Below are 17,391 nucleotides of genomic sequence, written 5' to 3' on the forward strand. Positions count from 1 at the left end.
GAACATACTCTCAAGTTTAAGATACAACATATCACCATGCACGTTTTTTTAATTAATACTTGTCAACAGAAAAAGACTTAACTGAATAAAAATAATTACGTACATGGAGTAGATAGTGAACCTTTGCCAGAGTGAAGCATATTGCCCTCTTCCCCCGGGAGTACTAGGAGAGGCAGGGAGTGGAACTACAATGATATTGTGGCTCTGTTATCGCGTGTTCATACTGTGGGGTGCTCAGCATAATTGACCCATATGCACTGATTGACCCACCCTGGTACAAGGAAGGCTTTTTTTATCAGCAGGTTTGGAATCGGTGGATTAAGGTAGGTATGTGTTGTTGTTGAGAGCAAGTGGTGGGTTGGCTCAAAGAAAGAGTTTTGGTTTACAGGAATCAAATAAAGAAAAGCATGAAAGGAGTAGGGGGGAGATAAGATGAAATGGGCGGGAGGCCTGGTCCTGAGTACGCCAGCCATGCAAAAAAGGGGAAGCATTTGGAGCCAGGTAGAAGAAATATGGGCTGCAAGGAGGCATTTGATTGATTGATTGATTGAAAGAGAGGGATGGGTACCTTAGGGGCGGGAATGGTTGAGGAAAGACTAATTATTTTTATTTTATATTTTTTTTGTTATACATTTCTAAAACACTACATTCACTCGACGGTATGCTGGCGCTAAACCTAACAGCTAGAGGAACAGATCATCAGTAATGAACTCCCATGCTTACACAACTTAACAGTCCATTGTAAACTGCCAAGTTTTCCGCCTTTCCTGAACCCCATTAAAGACGGTTGCTACGCAGAAGGAAAGATTTCATTCCATAGAAGCTTTTTCTGATTGTAAAGACCGCTCAGGTTTGTAGAAAAACATGTAAGCGCCAGGTGACTGGTAGAGATACTGTTTGGTACTAGTATTGCTGCTAAGTTTGGCATCAATTGCAGCTTTTTTAATGACAACTGCGAGATCCAAATAAATAATGTTAAAATCATCTAGTCTAGCGGAGATAAATTGAAAAATACACAACTTTACCACTAAATTCGTCCCCTCATTTAGGGTAAGATGACAATCGAATCTCAGCCCCAGAATTATCACTTAACTTGAGGGAGTTAATTTACCATCCAAACCTGGGAGCCAGAAACACAGAAGCCAGAATTTCCTTTTTGTCACCAGGCAGTTTTAGTTGTTTTTCATCCAGAAACTGACCCTTCATAAACACTGTTCGGAAACAGTATAAGACATATTTGAGTCTGCGGCATGGCCAAGGATTTCATAGCGTGAACTCATCTTGCTCCCTATTAAAAGCGGCCCTTTTCGCTTAGACAAGCGTGTTGTGGTATTGCCTCTCCCAGCAAAGATCAATGAAAAAATATCAGCCCGAAGCCAGAGTGCTAGAGTTTGTCAATAGGAAGTACAGGTAAGAAGCTGTGAGTCTTTGGGCAATCATTGTGCCTTACAATTTCCAGTAAACAAGAATAATAATAATATAAATGTATGTCTGGAACCTTTAGCATCATAACCATGTTTGATAATGTTCTTGCCCCAATTGCATGCTTTCGTGGTGACCAGGAGCGATGCTATGCGAGGCTGAGTCGTATAGTAATTGTCCCCTTTCCAGCTAGTGATCCCAATTAGCCGAGCATTCAGTCTGAAATAGAAAAGCGCTTTATTTTAGTTCTTCTGCGCAGGTGGGACGCCGACATTCTATTTGAAGGTTACTGTACAATAGACTATTCCGAAATCTTATTTCTAAGAGCAGATTCTTTTCAAATTGTTCTAGTTATTGAAACAATAACGTGATTACGAGATAAAGCGACCGCTAAGAGGCCGTCATTTTGTTCTCTGGGTGTTTTGCAGATTGTTCGGCTTCATCTGTGAATGTAGTTATTGTCAGCGCAATTATAAAGCGGTCAGAGGGTTTAGTCAATCGTCTCTGTCGCCATTGACGACAGCCAGGTGATGCTTTCAAAACCTCTTAGAGGGGAATGCGTTTAACTTTCTGAAAGCAAGTTCTTTGCTTCATAATTACGGATCTTAGTTTGTTCTGGGAGTTGATGGTGGGTACACAATTGTGCTTTTGATCATGCATAATAACATATTAAAATCATCCCTTGCATCTGTGGCATGCCAATGAGCATTACCATCAAAAATTACTTACAACCTCTAAAAAGCAGAAACTCAAGCTGGAGAGAGGAAGGCCATCAACATTTTGTTCTGAAATGAATACTTAGACCCGCCGTTGAATGCATGAACTTTGTTGTGTGCGGTATTTGCACCACAAAAAAGACCATTTTACTTCCAACAGTACTGTGAATGTGGTAAGAGGCATTGCAAAAAAACAGTTTTCCCTCTTAATAAAATTAGGTTAATGCTATCTTGTTGTCTACAATATTTTTTACTTATTGCATCAAAAAGTCATAAGCAAACCACTGTCTCTTTCTGGTTTTGTGATGACAGCGTTATACACATTTTATCAAATGCTGAGATGCTATGTAGTAAGTATATATGGGCTTAGATGACACTAGTTTAAGCATGAGCTGATTCGTGGTGGGATTTCGACACAAGCTTAACAGATTGTACAATGGCATTATTGGAACACAGCATCCAGTATCCACCTATGCACTTGCAGCACTGCTTCAAGAATATACTGTTAATATAGCATGCACCTGTTGGAAACAGCTTTGAAAAGAAATGATTTAATGGTCTGAATTTGGGAGTAAATGGCAGACAAACCTTTGCATTTCAGAATTTGGGGCTTGATGTATGAAACGTTTTAGCAACCCCACATCCTGCAGCTCACAAAATTTGTCAGTTTGCGACTGTTAAAACATTTTGGGCCAAATGTGTAAAGCTTTTTTTTTTTTGCAAATGGCCTAATTCACAGAATAGGGCCGTTTGCGACAAGAAAAAAGCATTTTGCAATGTACAAACCTAATTTTGCAATTCGGTAATCTATTTACAGAGTCACAAAAAGGGTTTGCGAGTCGCAATTAGGAAGGGGCGTTCCCTTCCTAATTGTGAGTCGCAGTGCAATATATGATTGTTTTGTGACCGTGAATGAGGTCACAAAGCAATCGCAGTTAGCACAAATTTCAAATCTGTGCTAACCCCTTTGCAAATAGGAAGGGGTCCCCTTTGTGAATAGATGCGAAAATATTTTTTCAGAGCAGCCATTTTTTTTAAATGCATCCGTTTGCCTTTAATGGGCTGCATTTACAAAAGCAAAAACAAAAAAAAACCACTGCTTTAAGCAGTCGTAGACATGGTGGCCTGCTGTCCCCAGCAGGCTACCATCCCTGTGAGCACGGCCATTCCCGATGGGGTCGCAAATTGCGACCTATCTCATGAATATTTCTGAGGTAGGTCATTTGCAACCCCAATGGGAATCGCAAACAGTGTCATTGACACTGTTGTACATCAGGTTTTGCAACTCGAAAATTGCGAGCCGCAAAACCTGATATTTGTACACGTGGCCCTTTGTACTATGTACTAAATCCATTTTTGAAGTCAGTAAAGATTTACCAACACTTAAAAGGGGTTTAGAAATGGAATAGCAATTGCAATTTGGATGGGCGTATTATGGGCATTACTTCTAAATTGTGACTCCTAATCATATGTTTTAATGATTGGTGACGGTAATAGCTGTCATAAACCACTGCAAAGTTACAGACCGTCAAGTTGGAATGATAACTGATACACTATGTTGGAGGGTTTCCCTTGGGACCTCTTCCTCTTTGCAAGTTCGAGTCTAACGTCCACTGTCAACTCTCACTGAAACTTTTAAAAAGAAAACATCTCTTTTGTTGGTGATTGCGGGCAATCGCAGTGACACTCAAATTGTGACCTACGGAATGAATAATAATTAAGCAGATTGGATTGCGACCCACTCCGATTACATATTATGTTAACTGAAGTATTAGTATTCTTTTCAGTTTGCAAAATAAGTGTTTGGTTACAAAAAGGTTGGTCGCAAATTGTGACCTGTTTTTTGCCGACCGAAAGTTCATGCATCCTGCTCATAGACTTTAACTAGTGTTAATGTGTAGGACTGCCAAGTAATCCTCTGAACAAAAGAGTAGCGACCGTGCGTGTACTAAATGTGGAGGCTATGAATTTAGAAGAAGCTCCGAACAGCACAGCTGTTGGAACATTGACATGCCTTGTTGAAATGTGCTTATAACTTGCTGGTCACTGCATATTAGAATCTATACGGTCAGATTCCGTCTGTCATCATTTCAAGCCATAAACTGAGAACTATTAATTTGGATATTAACACTGTGTTTATTCAGTGCTGGAAAACGATATGTATGTAGTCAAAATCATGATATAAATTACTGTTATGATTAATAATAGTAGTAATAGTGGTGAAAGTATTGTTGTTATCAGTGGTGGTATTAGTGTTATTATTATAGCAGTGATAGTGTGCCCAGTTATTAATTTGCAAGTAACAGTGGCTGCAGGGCAATGGAACATTATGGCTGTCTGTGTCACAAGATCAAACCAACTGCCCCTTCAATCTAACCACCATTCTACACCCCACATTCATACTCAAAACACATTCCACACATTCATTTCACACACCCAGACCTACACTACCAACAGTTCCACACAGACAGCTCCCATGCTTTCGAGATACCACACATCTTTACCCTTGCAACCGACACTAAATAAACAAATATAAAACTAAGCCAATGACAGAAATGACCCAAGGCACTCTATTCCATAATGAACTTATGAAACCTTCCAAGAACTTTCCTTCTGCACTCGCTAGGCCTTAATACCAACCAGTAGAACACTACTAGCGCACTCCCACCAAACATGGATCCGCTGAGGCTTGCATTTACATATGAATCATGTCCACAATCAACTTCTGACTCCGACAAATCTATGAACACATTGCCCTCCTTTTTTTTAGGGTCGAGACTGCGTTGCATGCGCTCGCGCATGCATATCGCAGCGAGACGCTTTAGTTATTAGAAAAGGGCTCGGAGCCCTGTCGACATCATGTCAGTGTTTTTCAATGGTTCGTGGGCTTGCCCAATAAAATCTGCTTGCTTTCATTAGTCGAAGGCATGCACAGGTCATGCCTTTTCTGGTGGCTAGCCCTCCTCGAGCGCGGCGACCAAGTACAGAAAAAATGCAAGGCTTGCTGTTTTCTGTCCGGCTCAGGGACTACGTTTTCTCTAATTTACTAGCGCGAATTCGCTCGGCAGAAGTCGAGCGCTTTACACAGTTAATTTCACTTTTTCGGGTTACGTACATAAAAGCACTTTTGCCGATAGATGAAAAGTCGGGTTAGGAGTTTACAACGCGATCAGCTCTAACATGAGCAAACGCGAGACCAGTTGCATTGCAAATGCTTGTCTCATTTGTGGTAGCTAGCATCCAGCTTATCACATTCTGAAATCTTTCCTAAAATCCACTCACCTCCTTCGTTTCTCAATGTCCTTTTGAACTCTTACATCACCACAGTCCCACGAAAAACAGATCCTCTGAGGCTTGAAACTAATTTAGACATACATTATTTCTACAACCAAATTCTTTCTCTGAAAAACTTATGAACATATTGTCCTCCTTATTTTCTCAGCTGTTGTCGCTAGAGTCCAACCTGTCACATTCCGAAATTCTTCCAAAAATCCACTCATCATCCCTTTAGTTTCTCACTGTTCTTTCAAACTTGTACAGCACCCTCACAGGAAATGACAATGCCAAAGTACTGTTCTTTCAACATTTTGGAAGTCCACTACTTACACATTGCCCTTCCCTGCCCTGATATTCATCTTTCCAATTGTTCTTCATTTGCGATTTATATACGCCTACACCTTTGTTATACCATTCTCCTCTATCCGTCACAACATCAATAGCAGAATAGTGTTCTATACTGCATTTTCCGTTTGGCATTCATTTTGAACTGGGGTATGACCTCACAAGAGTCAAAATGTGAAGTTTCAGTTATAAGTATGTTTTGTAAATGAACAGTTTCCTTCATAAAGCTTTCTTCGAGAATTTGCCAATGTTCAGTGTTAACTGAATTAATTCTTTAACAACTCTATTCAACCTCCCTATTTGGCCATTGGTCTCTGAATAACATATCACTATCTTGCTGTGCCTAACACCAAATCAAGCCACCCTTTATTTTGGTACCAATCAACTTAAGGCCATTGTCCAAGATTAACACTTCTGAAACTCGTTCCCTGCAACATCCACAATCCTTGTCAGGGAAAGCCAGAAACAACACTAAATTAATCTGTGCTTAATCCTCTTGTAACTTGGCACAAAAGTCCTCAGGCTTAACTGAGAGGTAATTTGTACAGTATTTATGCAGTACTCAAACAATAATGAAGGGAATAAAACACAAGAAAAATCCCACACCAATTTAGAAAAATAGAGTAAAATTTATTTAATTAATAAAAATATATTTAAAAAAATCCAACTAGTATAACTGGAGATATGCAATTTTAAAGATTTAAGTAGGTATAGTGCTTAAAACACAAAGTACAACTTGCGGACATTTGGTAGTGCTAGAACGAGGAAAGTTAGAAGTTTAGGCCAACCAGGATGGAGCGGGGGCTGGATACAGAGACCAGGTTAGTCCTGCTGAAAAAGGTACCTTCTCAAAGTCTAACATGAAGAGTCCCCTTCATGGTGGAGAAGGCTGTGAGGAGCAGGTAGAGCATCATAGATGGCTATTGCTGTAGCATGAAGAGCAGACTATCATCACTGCAGGAACCTATAACCCAAAGAGTTGGGTTTACTAGAGCTTAGCATTGGGAGGTCAGTGCAAGAGACAAGTTCTTGGTACAAATGGGCTCATTCACCGTCTCAAACAGCCCAGAACCTCAGGATTCCTCCTTTTCTTCCAGGAGGAGTTCAACCAAGGGTCTAGGACCTTGAAGGCACTTCTTGGGATCAGAAACTCACTCCAGCAGAGGCTAGCAGGGCTCAGGCAGGTCCAGTTGCAGGTCCAGGCAGGTCCAGTGCAGAAAGTAAGCTGCACAGTTAGTGGGAGGCCTCTGGAGGTTGGTAGGTCACTGTAACTCTGAACTAGAGGTCAGTTAGCTGACCCTTGGAGTCAGTTCAGATAGTTTGGGGTGAAGGGAGCAGTAAAGTAATCCTTCTCATACAGCAGGTTAGGCCTCAGGCATCGGGGTAGCCCTCTGGCAGCAGGGCAGTCCTTCTTCTGGAGTATCCACAGGTCCTGAAGTGACCTTAAGAGTTGGTCTCATGGTCCAATATTTATACCTGTTACAAGCTTTGAAGTGGGAGAAGCTTTTCAACTTCCTCTGACATGTGGTTCTAAAATTTCCTTCTTCCGTGCCCTGGTCCCAGGATGTCTGGAGTCACAAAAAGCTAGCCTGAATTTCTTTGTGTGTGTGCTGAGGCAACAACTTTGAAGTGCAAGTGTGGCAGGTTACAGTTTCAGCTCTTCCCCTCCCATCAGTCAAGATGATCCATCCTGCCAATATCCAGGACTGGGTACCTTGCGATACTGCCTGGGAAGAATACTCAAAAAGCCCCTCAACATCTGCATACAAGAGAACACCCTCAAATGGATCACCTCCTTCCTGACAGGATGTACCCATAGCATCCAACTACCCCCCTTCACCTCAGAACCCTTGAACACCATACGCAGAATACCCCAAGGACCATCCCTCAGCCACACTCTGTTCAACACCTACCCCCTTGCCGAAATCATCAGATCCTACGGCCTCAACATCATATCCTATGCAGATGACACACAGCTTATCCTCTCTCACCGAAGACCCTTCCACTATCGGAACAAACTTCTGCAACGCCAACGCTAATGTAGCCAACTGGATGAAAGCAAACTACCTCAAACTCAACTCAGACAAAACAGAAGTACTGATCTTAGAAAGAACCACATCCATATGGGACCACAGCTGGTGGCCAGCCAAACTCGTACCCACTTCCTTACCAACAGATCACGCATGCAACCTCAGCATAATCTTCAACAGCGACCTGACCATGAATCAAAAAATTAACAGAGTCGCCTCTGTCTGCTTCCACACCCCCTGTGTGCTTTGCAGAATCTCCAGATGGATCCCAGTCAGCACCAGGAAAACCATCACCTTGGCACTCGTCACCAGCCACCTTGATTACAGCAACACACTGTACACTCTCACGTACAGTCCTCAAACAACTCCAAACCATACTGAACACAGCATCAAAACTCACATGGACCTCCCCAAATGGGCCCACATCACCCCCTACCTGAGAAATCTCCACTGGTTCCCCATCCCAGAAGAGACGCCAGTTTAAAATCCTGACACACCCCTACAAGGCCTTACATGATCAAGGGCCAACCTACATCACCCACGGACTGAAATTCCATCAACCTGTCGGGCACCTGCCCTCCTTCTCGCTAGCCCTCACTCATACCCCCTGAATTTGTCACTGTTGCAGTGGTGGCCATTCCGTATCCTACATTCCTTCTCCTACACTGCTGCCAAGACCTGGAACGACTTGCCCCTCCCCTTAAAGCAGCCCTCTTTGGGGACTTAAAAAAAAACTCAAAACCTTGCTTTTGAATGGAGACCCCACACCCCACTGCTCAGATACCTCAGGGGTTATAGTTCTTAGCTCAAGAAATAATGATTGATTGATTGATTGACTGACTGAGAAAACAGGAGGGGTGAAGGGAAAAAGAATGGGGTGACCCTACAGAGAAAGCAAAGTCCAACAATAATCCACCAGAATGATTGTGAGCTTCTCCTCCTTAGAAAATATAGTGAGTGGAACAAAGTTCATTTGTAAATTCCACCAAGGTCCTTCTTGAAAACTCTACAGGAAGAAAACTTACAAAACACAGTTTTGCAGACGTTTCACGTAGTCTATGTAAGAAAACATTCTTGACCCTTTCTGTCCACTGTATGCCCAATTCTAGGACACCATCCAGCACTGTATCGAAAAATAGCTTTCCAACTTAAAATATAAAGAGCCTGATTTAGAGTTTGGTGGGTGGGTTACTACATCACAAATGTGACAGATATCCCATCTGCCCTATTACGATTTCCATAGGATATAATGGAATTGTAATACGGCGGATGGGATATCTGTCCTGCTTGTGACGGAGTAATCCCATCCGCCACACTCTAAATCGGGCCCAAAGTTTGTTGCAAAAGTTAAAGAGAGAGCCAGATACAAAAGCATAGTCTGCCAGGAACATTGAATGCCCTAGAGATCAAGAGCCACTTCTGGGACTATCAGCAGCAAACATTTAATTGAGGAAGTAAAGTATTTTGTAATGCAAATTATCCACTACACATGTTTCTCAGGCTTTTCAGGGTTTCAGAAAAGAAGGGCATGGGATTTGGCAAGCATCATCAAAACTTTGCAAGGTGTCGTCATTCAAACTGACTGATGAGCACTGGTGTCACCAATAATAATCATACAATCAAGTAATTCCCTGTCCCCCAATACTTCACAGAGTTTGTTTATATCACACAGTGCCTCAGCAGCTTTATCTTTCCCTAGTGGAAAATAGTGGTTTACAAGTACTAGGCCAATATCATTTTCCGCTGCTAAAACACATTTCCAAGCTATCTGATAGCAGTTGTTTTCCAGGTAATCATTTTCAAAAAGACCGTCTTTAACCTATCTTTATGTCTCTCACTAATAAAGTTGTCAAACCCTTCATAATTATCATGGCCCGGTACATTTGCTGAACATGTCTCTTGCTAGATAATTATACAGTGTGGGCACCCAAAAGATGAAAGTGCCAGTGAAGTGGCATTTAAATCTCACTGAATTCCAAAATATAAATGCCAGAAGATCTGTCATGAGTTCATAAACTTAAGCAAACAGCTGCAACTCCTATTTACTCTTTTAGGTGCCTGTTACTCAAACCGACCCTGCTTTTTTATTTGTTGCCAATTTTAAAAAAAGTCTACTTGTTTATTTTGACACAGTGGATACCCTCTGAGGCATCCACCCACACTGTGTATCTTTCAAATTTCAATTGTGTCAAGGGGAGAGGACAGGCATGAAGATGTTGCAAGCCCTAACCACCCAGAAGATAATCTCATCAAAGTAATTGTTACTACAGGGCAATGTGTGATCAGTATGAGTTGATTCAATTTCATACCCAAGCATGCACACATCATTGGTACAATTAGAAAATAAATTAAAAATGCCCAAGAAAGCCATCCTATTTCTTTATGCTCCTTGATATCTCCATTAGGAATTTACAAGGTTAATCAACTCTTGATTTTAGGTGTCAACGATCATCAGTTGGGAAACTTACACAGTACTATAGCTTTATAAATAATCTCCCCAGGACATTCTACTGGGAAACTAGGGATACTAAAAGAAAGAGCAGGTTGAGTGTATGCATTTTCATGAGGCTGTATTAGCCATGTTTTGTTTCTCTCCATGATCCCTTCAACTTTTCCCTTAACTTGCCTAAACCATTGCTCATTAATATTGTGGCTTAATTGAACTGTGTGCAGGAATAATTCAGTATAGTTTCTGCTCTTTCCATCAAAAGGAAATATAAAGTTGCTGGGAACAGTATCCAGATGCAGAACCACGCTTTTTTCATGATGAGGGGCCTTCTACCCATTTGTTTTGTTTCACAAGCCCCAAACACATTAAGAAACCAGACTGCATTACTATTGTGAGCTACTATGACAGAAAAACAACGTTTTCTCCTTAAATGTATTTGGGTCAATCATGGCTCTTTAAAAAAAAAAAAAACACTCTAATTATCACATTGCTTTTACCTGCCAGAGACAAATGCTTACCTATAGTCAGTCAGCCAGTCAAGAAATCTTTATTAGGAAAATGCATCCATAAAACATACTAACATATACAACACCACATTTAGTTAAAAAGAGAAAACCTTCATACAATTAGATATTTTCGCCCTGGCTGATTTGTGGGCTACTTTGATCGGATGGCTCTGAGAAATAAGATACCAGCAGCACAAACTCTGAATGTTCAAATTAAAATACTTGTGCAGTAGACTAGCAAGAACATCAACAGAGAGTTCACTAAGCTTATACTAGTGATAACACTAGTAAAGTGTGAATGCAAACGAAAGTGACCACTTATTTAAAATTACAAATCTGAATTGTTTAAGAAAAGCCTGTTATAATGTAAAACTGAAGTTACAAATTTTAACTACTAAAATGTTAACTGAAGACCTGTGTAATCAGTATGACATATGAGTAAAACCGTGATCCCTTATTATTCCTCAATAACCCCACCACAAATAAGTATTTACTCAAGGTAAATACAGTATCAATTGACGTGTCATTCTTCAGAACCCTTAGAGCTTCATTGTGTTGTCTAAAGCCACGCCTAATACAAAGTGGTCTAATCCACTTTGCCATTGGGATTGCATACAACTTGCAAAAAAGAAGCACATGACTAACATTCTCCTTGTGAGGTAGGTAGCACATTGGTCATATATTATAGAGTATGTTAGGCTCCCTACCAACCACATGCTTGTAAAAGATCTTATTTCTAGTGTACCATAACAAAATTCAAGTATAGGCCTTTTGCCATCTGTTGTTGAGGTATGTCCAGGAAAGGCTCATAATGTGGGGTAACATTAACAGATAAGAACTCTTCTGATAATCTCCCCAAAGTGGGGTTACATACATAGTTAGCTTAACATAGTCCCAGTACATGTGTTTTAGTTACTTTTTAGAAGAAATATTTAACTCACTGGGTCGGTCCAAAACCTATCAAGACCCAGCCTCGTAAACCAATCTTATATGTGCCTAAACCAAGGAAAAGTAATGTTTTTATCTAAAGCTTCTTTCCCAGCAGTCCTATATGGCAGGAGCTCCTCAGTGAACCAAAGCCTCACGCAGTGTAACAAGGGGCTTACCCTGGTGATACATCCCACCTTTTTTAGGAAAATTTTAAAAAAACATTGGGATCAGTGGAGTACTCTTTGGAAGATGTAACAGAGAACAGACAAACTTTTCTCGCTCAGAGTCAATAGCTCAAAGTTTGCGTGGCCCTAAATTTCAGCCCGATAAAGTGCCGCAGGTTAACCCTTTAATTTATACACTTCCAGGGCAGAAAGTAGAACTCTTTTAAATGATGCGTGGTGTCTTTTATAAATAGCTGAAGCTTTATTCTGAAGCACCGCCCTATGCTTTTGAATATGTGGGGACCACAAGACCTTACTATCTAGCATGATACCCAAATAATCAAATCTGTAAACACATTCCAGTTTCTCCATACTCAAATGTATAACACCTCTGAAAGACTTGTGGGGTCTTACTACCATGTATTTGTTTTTTGTTGTGTTACTCTCCAGCCCACTGGTTAAGCAATACCCATGGAAATACTCCACTAGTTGTTGTAATCCCATAGGGGTTTGGGAGATTAGCCGGGTGTTACACAGACCCCACCTAACTTTAAATAATGACCATATAACATCATTTACAAAGAGTGAGAAAAACGTGGGGCCAGTATGCACCCCTGCCTTACCCACCTACATATTGGAATATTCTCAGTTAATTGCCCCTCACAGGCCCAGCTGACTTGGGCATAATTGTCCTGATGAATTCTTATCAACAAGGAGAACAGCGCATCGGAAAGACCCAACCTTTTAAGTGTGGTCCATAACAGTCCCTGGGGCCTTTACTCCTGGTGGTCTGACTGCCAGATTATGATACTGGTGGTCAGACTGCCAGGAGACCGCCACCAGGGCTAGGATCATGTATCCTGACAGATTGGTAGCAGTCAGAGTTGTGGTCAGCCACGGCGATGGTAAGTTTGGCACTGCCATCCTGATCACTACTCCCCTTTCTGCAAGCATTTCCATGATCGTTGTCATGCCATGGAAAAGCTGGCAGAAAGGCAGTGCTTCGGGCCACAGGGGGGCCTCTGCAATGCCCATGACCATGTGGTGGGAAGTGCAGGGGCCCCCCTGCCAGCACCCTCGGAATGCGTAGGGAGCCAAGGCCAATGCCATTGCACAGTTTCAATGGGGCTCACTGGCGGAAACGACGTAATACAACGTTTCTGCCTGTCAGCCTGTTGGAAACATAATACGATGGGGGCGAGGCCATCACCTTGACAGCAGCCTCACCCCCACCATATTGACAATATTGGTGGCAATGCAGCCGGGATAGTAATACGGCCCTAACTCAAAAGTGGCCCTGAGGTCTACAGATGCTATGTAAATATGTCTGTCTCTCAACCTGATATACTTCCAAATAATTAAGATGAGCCTTAACACTTAGTCCTGTGTACTCACATGATCTCTGTATCCTCAGTCCACTCTAGGAGTCTGTTGAGAATCTGTCACGCAAAGACGTTCTGCAAAGTGTCTATAAGGCTTACTAGCCTATAATTACCTGGGTTCAGATGGCCCCCCTTTTTATACATGGGGATAATCTCTGCCCCTTTGCAAGTATTGGTGATCGGAGCACCTGAGGTTATAACGTTACAAAGAAGATTGTCATACGAGACGCAAACTGATAGATCATGGGACAGTTGAACAGCTTCCCCTCCTAGTGGTTTTCTTTTCCCATCATGCAAAATTATAAAGCCCCAGTCACCTTCACTCCTTAGCAAGGGCTAGGGAATAGATTCCACAGCATGCTAACAACACTCTTGCGAATGAACAACACCTTAAATCATCAAGAGCCAAGATGGTAGACTAAGATGGCTTGTCTTTGCATGGCCTTTGCCTGGGCCCATGCCCGGGCGCATCCTGCTCTGCAGGCTGGGGTTGGTGCTATTCAGTGCAAAAATGTTTGAGTCCCACCCCTCTGGGCACACAGTGAGTGGGGGGCCCGAATCCAACCCCAGCTAATGTAGGACAATGGGAGGGGGTTTCAGGGCCTAGGCTGGCGTGGGCACTATATAGTGCAAACATTACGGGGTCCCGTCCCTCTAGGCGCACAGTGAGCAAGCGGACCGAGTCCCACCGCAGCTGCTGCAGGACAACAGGAGGTGGATGCCTATTTTTTTCCCTCCAACTTGAGGCGTTTGTCAGAATAGCTTCATTCAATCAATCAATCAATCAAAAAATGTTATAGAGCGTGCTACTCACCCATGAGGGTCTCAAGGCGCTTGGGGGGGTGTTAAAGGGGAGAGGCAAGGAGGGTCACTGTTCGAACAACCATGTCTTGAGGTTCTTTCTGAAGAGCAGGAGGTCTTTGGTTTTGCGGAGGTTGGTGGGGAGGGAGTTCCAGGTTTTGGGGGTGAGGTGGGAGAAGGACCTGCCTCCTGTGGTGGTGCGTTGGATGCGGGTGACTGTGGCTAGGGTGAGGTCGGCTGATCGGAGGTTGCGGGTGAGAGTGTGGAAGTTCACTCTGTCATTGAGGTAGGTTGGGCCGGTGTTGTGGAGGGATTTGTGTGCATGGATAAGGATCTTGAATGTGATTCTCTTGTCTATGGGGAGCCAGTGAAAGGATTTGAGGTGTGGTGAGATTCGTTCGTGGCGGGGGAGGCCAAGGACGAGGCGTGCGGCTGTGTTCTGGATTCTCTGGAGTTTGCTTTTGAGTTTGAGTGTGGTGCCGGCGTAGAGGGCGTTACCGTAGTCTAGTCTGCTGCTGATGAGTGCATGGGTGACTGTCTTCCTGGTTTCTGAAGGAATCCATTTGAAGGATTCTTTTAGAGTGCGGAGTGTGTGGAAGCAGGAGGAGGTTAGAGCATTGATTTGCTGTGTCATGGAGAGGGAGGGGTCCAGGATGATGCTGAGGTTGCGTGCGTGGTTTGCGGGGGTGGGTGCGGGGCATAGGGCGGTGGGCCACCAGGAGTCATCCCATGTGGTTTTGTTGGGGCCGAAGATGATGATCTCGGTTTTGTTGGAGTTAAGCTTGAGGTGGTTAGTTGTCATCCAGTTGTCGGTGTCGAGGAGAGCAGAGAGTAGGTTGGTTTTGGCGGTGGTGGGGTTGTGGGTGAGGGATAGGATGAGTTGGGTGTCATCTGCGTAGGAGAGGATAGTGATTCTGTGTGATCGGAGGATGTTGGCTAGGGGGATCATGTAAATGTTGAAGAGTGTGGGGCTGAGGGAGGATCCTTGGGGGACTCCGCAGATGATCTTGGCAGCGGTGGAGTGGAAAGGTGGAAGGCGGACTCTCTGGGTCCGGTCAGTGAGGAAGGAGGTGAGCCAGTCTAAGGCTTTGTGGCGAATTCCTATGTTGTGGAGGCGTGTGCGGAGTGTGTGGTGGCAGACAGTGTCAAAGGCTGCGGAGAGGTCTATGAGGATGAGTGTGACGGTCTCGCCTTTGTCGACTTTGGTCCTGATGTCATCAGTGCATGCAATGAGGGCGGTGTCCGTGCTGTTGTTCTTGCGGAACCCAGATTGTGAAGGGTCAAGAGTGTTGTTTTCTTCGAGGAAGTGGGATAGGCGGGCTTTGACTAGTTTCTCGGCAACCTTGACGGGGAAAGGGAGGAGGGAGATGGGGCGATAGTTGGAGAGGGTCTCCGGGTCGGCTTTGTTTTTTTTTTAGGAGAGCGGTGATTTCCGCGTGCTTCCAGGGGTCTGGGTAGGTGGCGGAGTTGAAAGAGGAGTTGATTATGTTGTGGAGTATGGGGGCGATGGTTGGGCTGGCTTTGTTGTAGATGCAATGTGGGCAGGGGTCAGAGGGGATCCGGAGCGGATGGAGTTCATGCTTTTTTCGGTTTCTTCGTGTGTGGTGGGGGCCCAGGTGGTGAGTGTGGTGGGGGTCATGAGTGGGGGTTGAGTTGGATGAGTGAGGGGTGTGTGTGGTATGAAGCTGTAGTGGATGTCCAGGATTTTGTGGTGGAAGTGGTTGGAGAGGGCGTCACATAGGTGCTGTGTGTGTGAGGGGTCTATGTTGCTGGCTTTGGGTTTGGCTAGTTCATTAATGATGGTGAAGAGTTCTTTGCTGTTTTGAGAGTTGTTGTCAAGGCATGTCTTGTAGTGATCTCTTTTGGCGGTGAGTATGAGTTGGTGATGGGTGCGTGTGGTGGCTTTGAGGGTGGAGAAGTTGGTTTTATAGGGTTCTTGTCGCCATATTTTCTCTGCTTGGCGGCATTTGGGGGTGAATCATGGGACGTTCTTGATGTTGCGGGTGGCGATGTGTTTTCTGAGGCGGCTAGTGTGTCGTGCAGGTAGTGATCCATTTAGAGAGGTTGTGTGCTCCTGTGTTGGGGTCGTTGGTGTGGGGGGGGTTGTGAGCCAGTTGGGAGTTCTGTGGGGATCTTGTCCCACATGCAGTAAGGTGTGGTGTGTTGATGGTGGTGTGTGGGGGGTTTGGTAAAGGAAAAGTGGACACAGTGGTGGTCAGTCCAGAGGAGTTCGGTGGTGTGGGTGTAGGCTATGTGTTGGCTTGAGGTGAAAATTGCGTCGAGGGTGTGTCCTGCTGAGTGGGTGGGTGCGGTGACCAGTTGTTTGAGCCCGAGGTTGGTGAGGTTGTCTATGAGGGAGGTAGAGTTGTGGTCTTGTACTCCAATACCGATAGATATATGTGGGGATATAAGAATGAGCATTAGTCTACATTCAACCTTGGATGTCGAGAATTTTTCTCTAGCAGTTGTGATTCATTGTAGTATAGGAAAGGCTATGCCATCATCCCCCTCACCACATTTCTGTTGACAGATTTTAGATCAGCCTGGACCAAGTCATTATCCATATAGACAGTCATGCCCAGAAATCCCTCAGAGTATACCCTACTATCAACATATCATTTAAGGGGATGTCAACAGAGGCAATTAGAGCGTGCAATGTTAGCCAGCCTGTCATACCTGCCATACTTATCCTACCATTCGAAAGTTCCTTAATATTTTATCCAACTTTAGACAAGAAACACAAATTGGTTATTCTTATGGGGCAGTGGTCTGAGCACAAGGTCAGTGACACCCACTCATCTGTGTAGTTAATTTGATGGATGTTGGGCAGAGCAGCACATCTTCATAGTCTGTGGAGCACTGAAGAATTTCCATCACTTCAGAAAGGATGATACGTCTTAGAGGTTATCTTTAACATGTAGAAAATGGGAAAATGACTCTCCTTCAGTTTGCCTCATGCTAACAAGGTAGTTTAGGAAATGCTCTCATGAATGCATGTAACCTAAATGGTTATCATTTAATCTGAAGCATCTTGGTTCATTGAAGAATATATTGGAGCCATCTATTATTAAGCTTGAGCATGGGGGAATAAATGTAATAATTAGTTGAATTCACCCATACTAACACAATTTTAGCTGTGCATTGGTGATTGATTTTAGTTTCCTACATCCATCTGTGCTTTTGTAAACAACAGCTATAAGGTACTAATGCTTGCTAGTGGGAGTAATACAAAGGAATTAGATACAAAAAACGATTTAAAACCCCTCTTTTGCCCTACCTACTTCCCACTTTTGTCCCATATAGCAGGATTTGCACTGTAAAATGAGTCACAAGAAAGTTGCAGGCAATCAGATGGTAATCTCACTTTGTT

General features: G+C 43.4%; 1 protein-coding gene across 1 annotated transcript in view; it reads right to left on the reverse strand.

Moving 5' to 3' along the window:
* Nucleotides 1-17,391, reverse strand: part of TNNI3K (TNNI3 interacting kinase) — a 2,589,932-nt gene that overhangs the window by 81,326 nt on the left and 2,491,215 nt on the right. The window lies entirely within an intron of this gene.

The sequence above is a fragment of the Pleurodeles waltl genome, chromosome 4_2 (genome assembly GCF_031143425.1).
Source record: "Pleurodeles waltl isolate 20211129_DDA chromosome 4_2, aPleWal1.hap1.20221129, whole genome shotgun sequence".
In the NCBI taxonomy this organism is placed as follows: Eukaryota; Metazoa; Chordata; class Amphibia; order Caudata; family Salamandridae; genus Pleurodeles; species Pleurodeles waltl.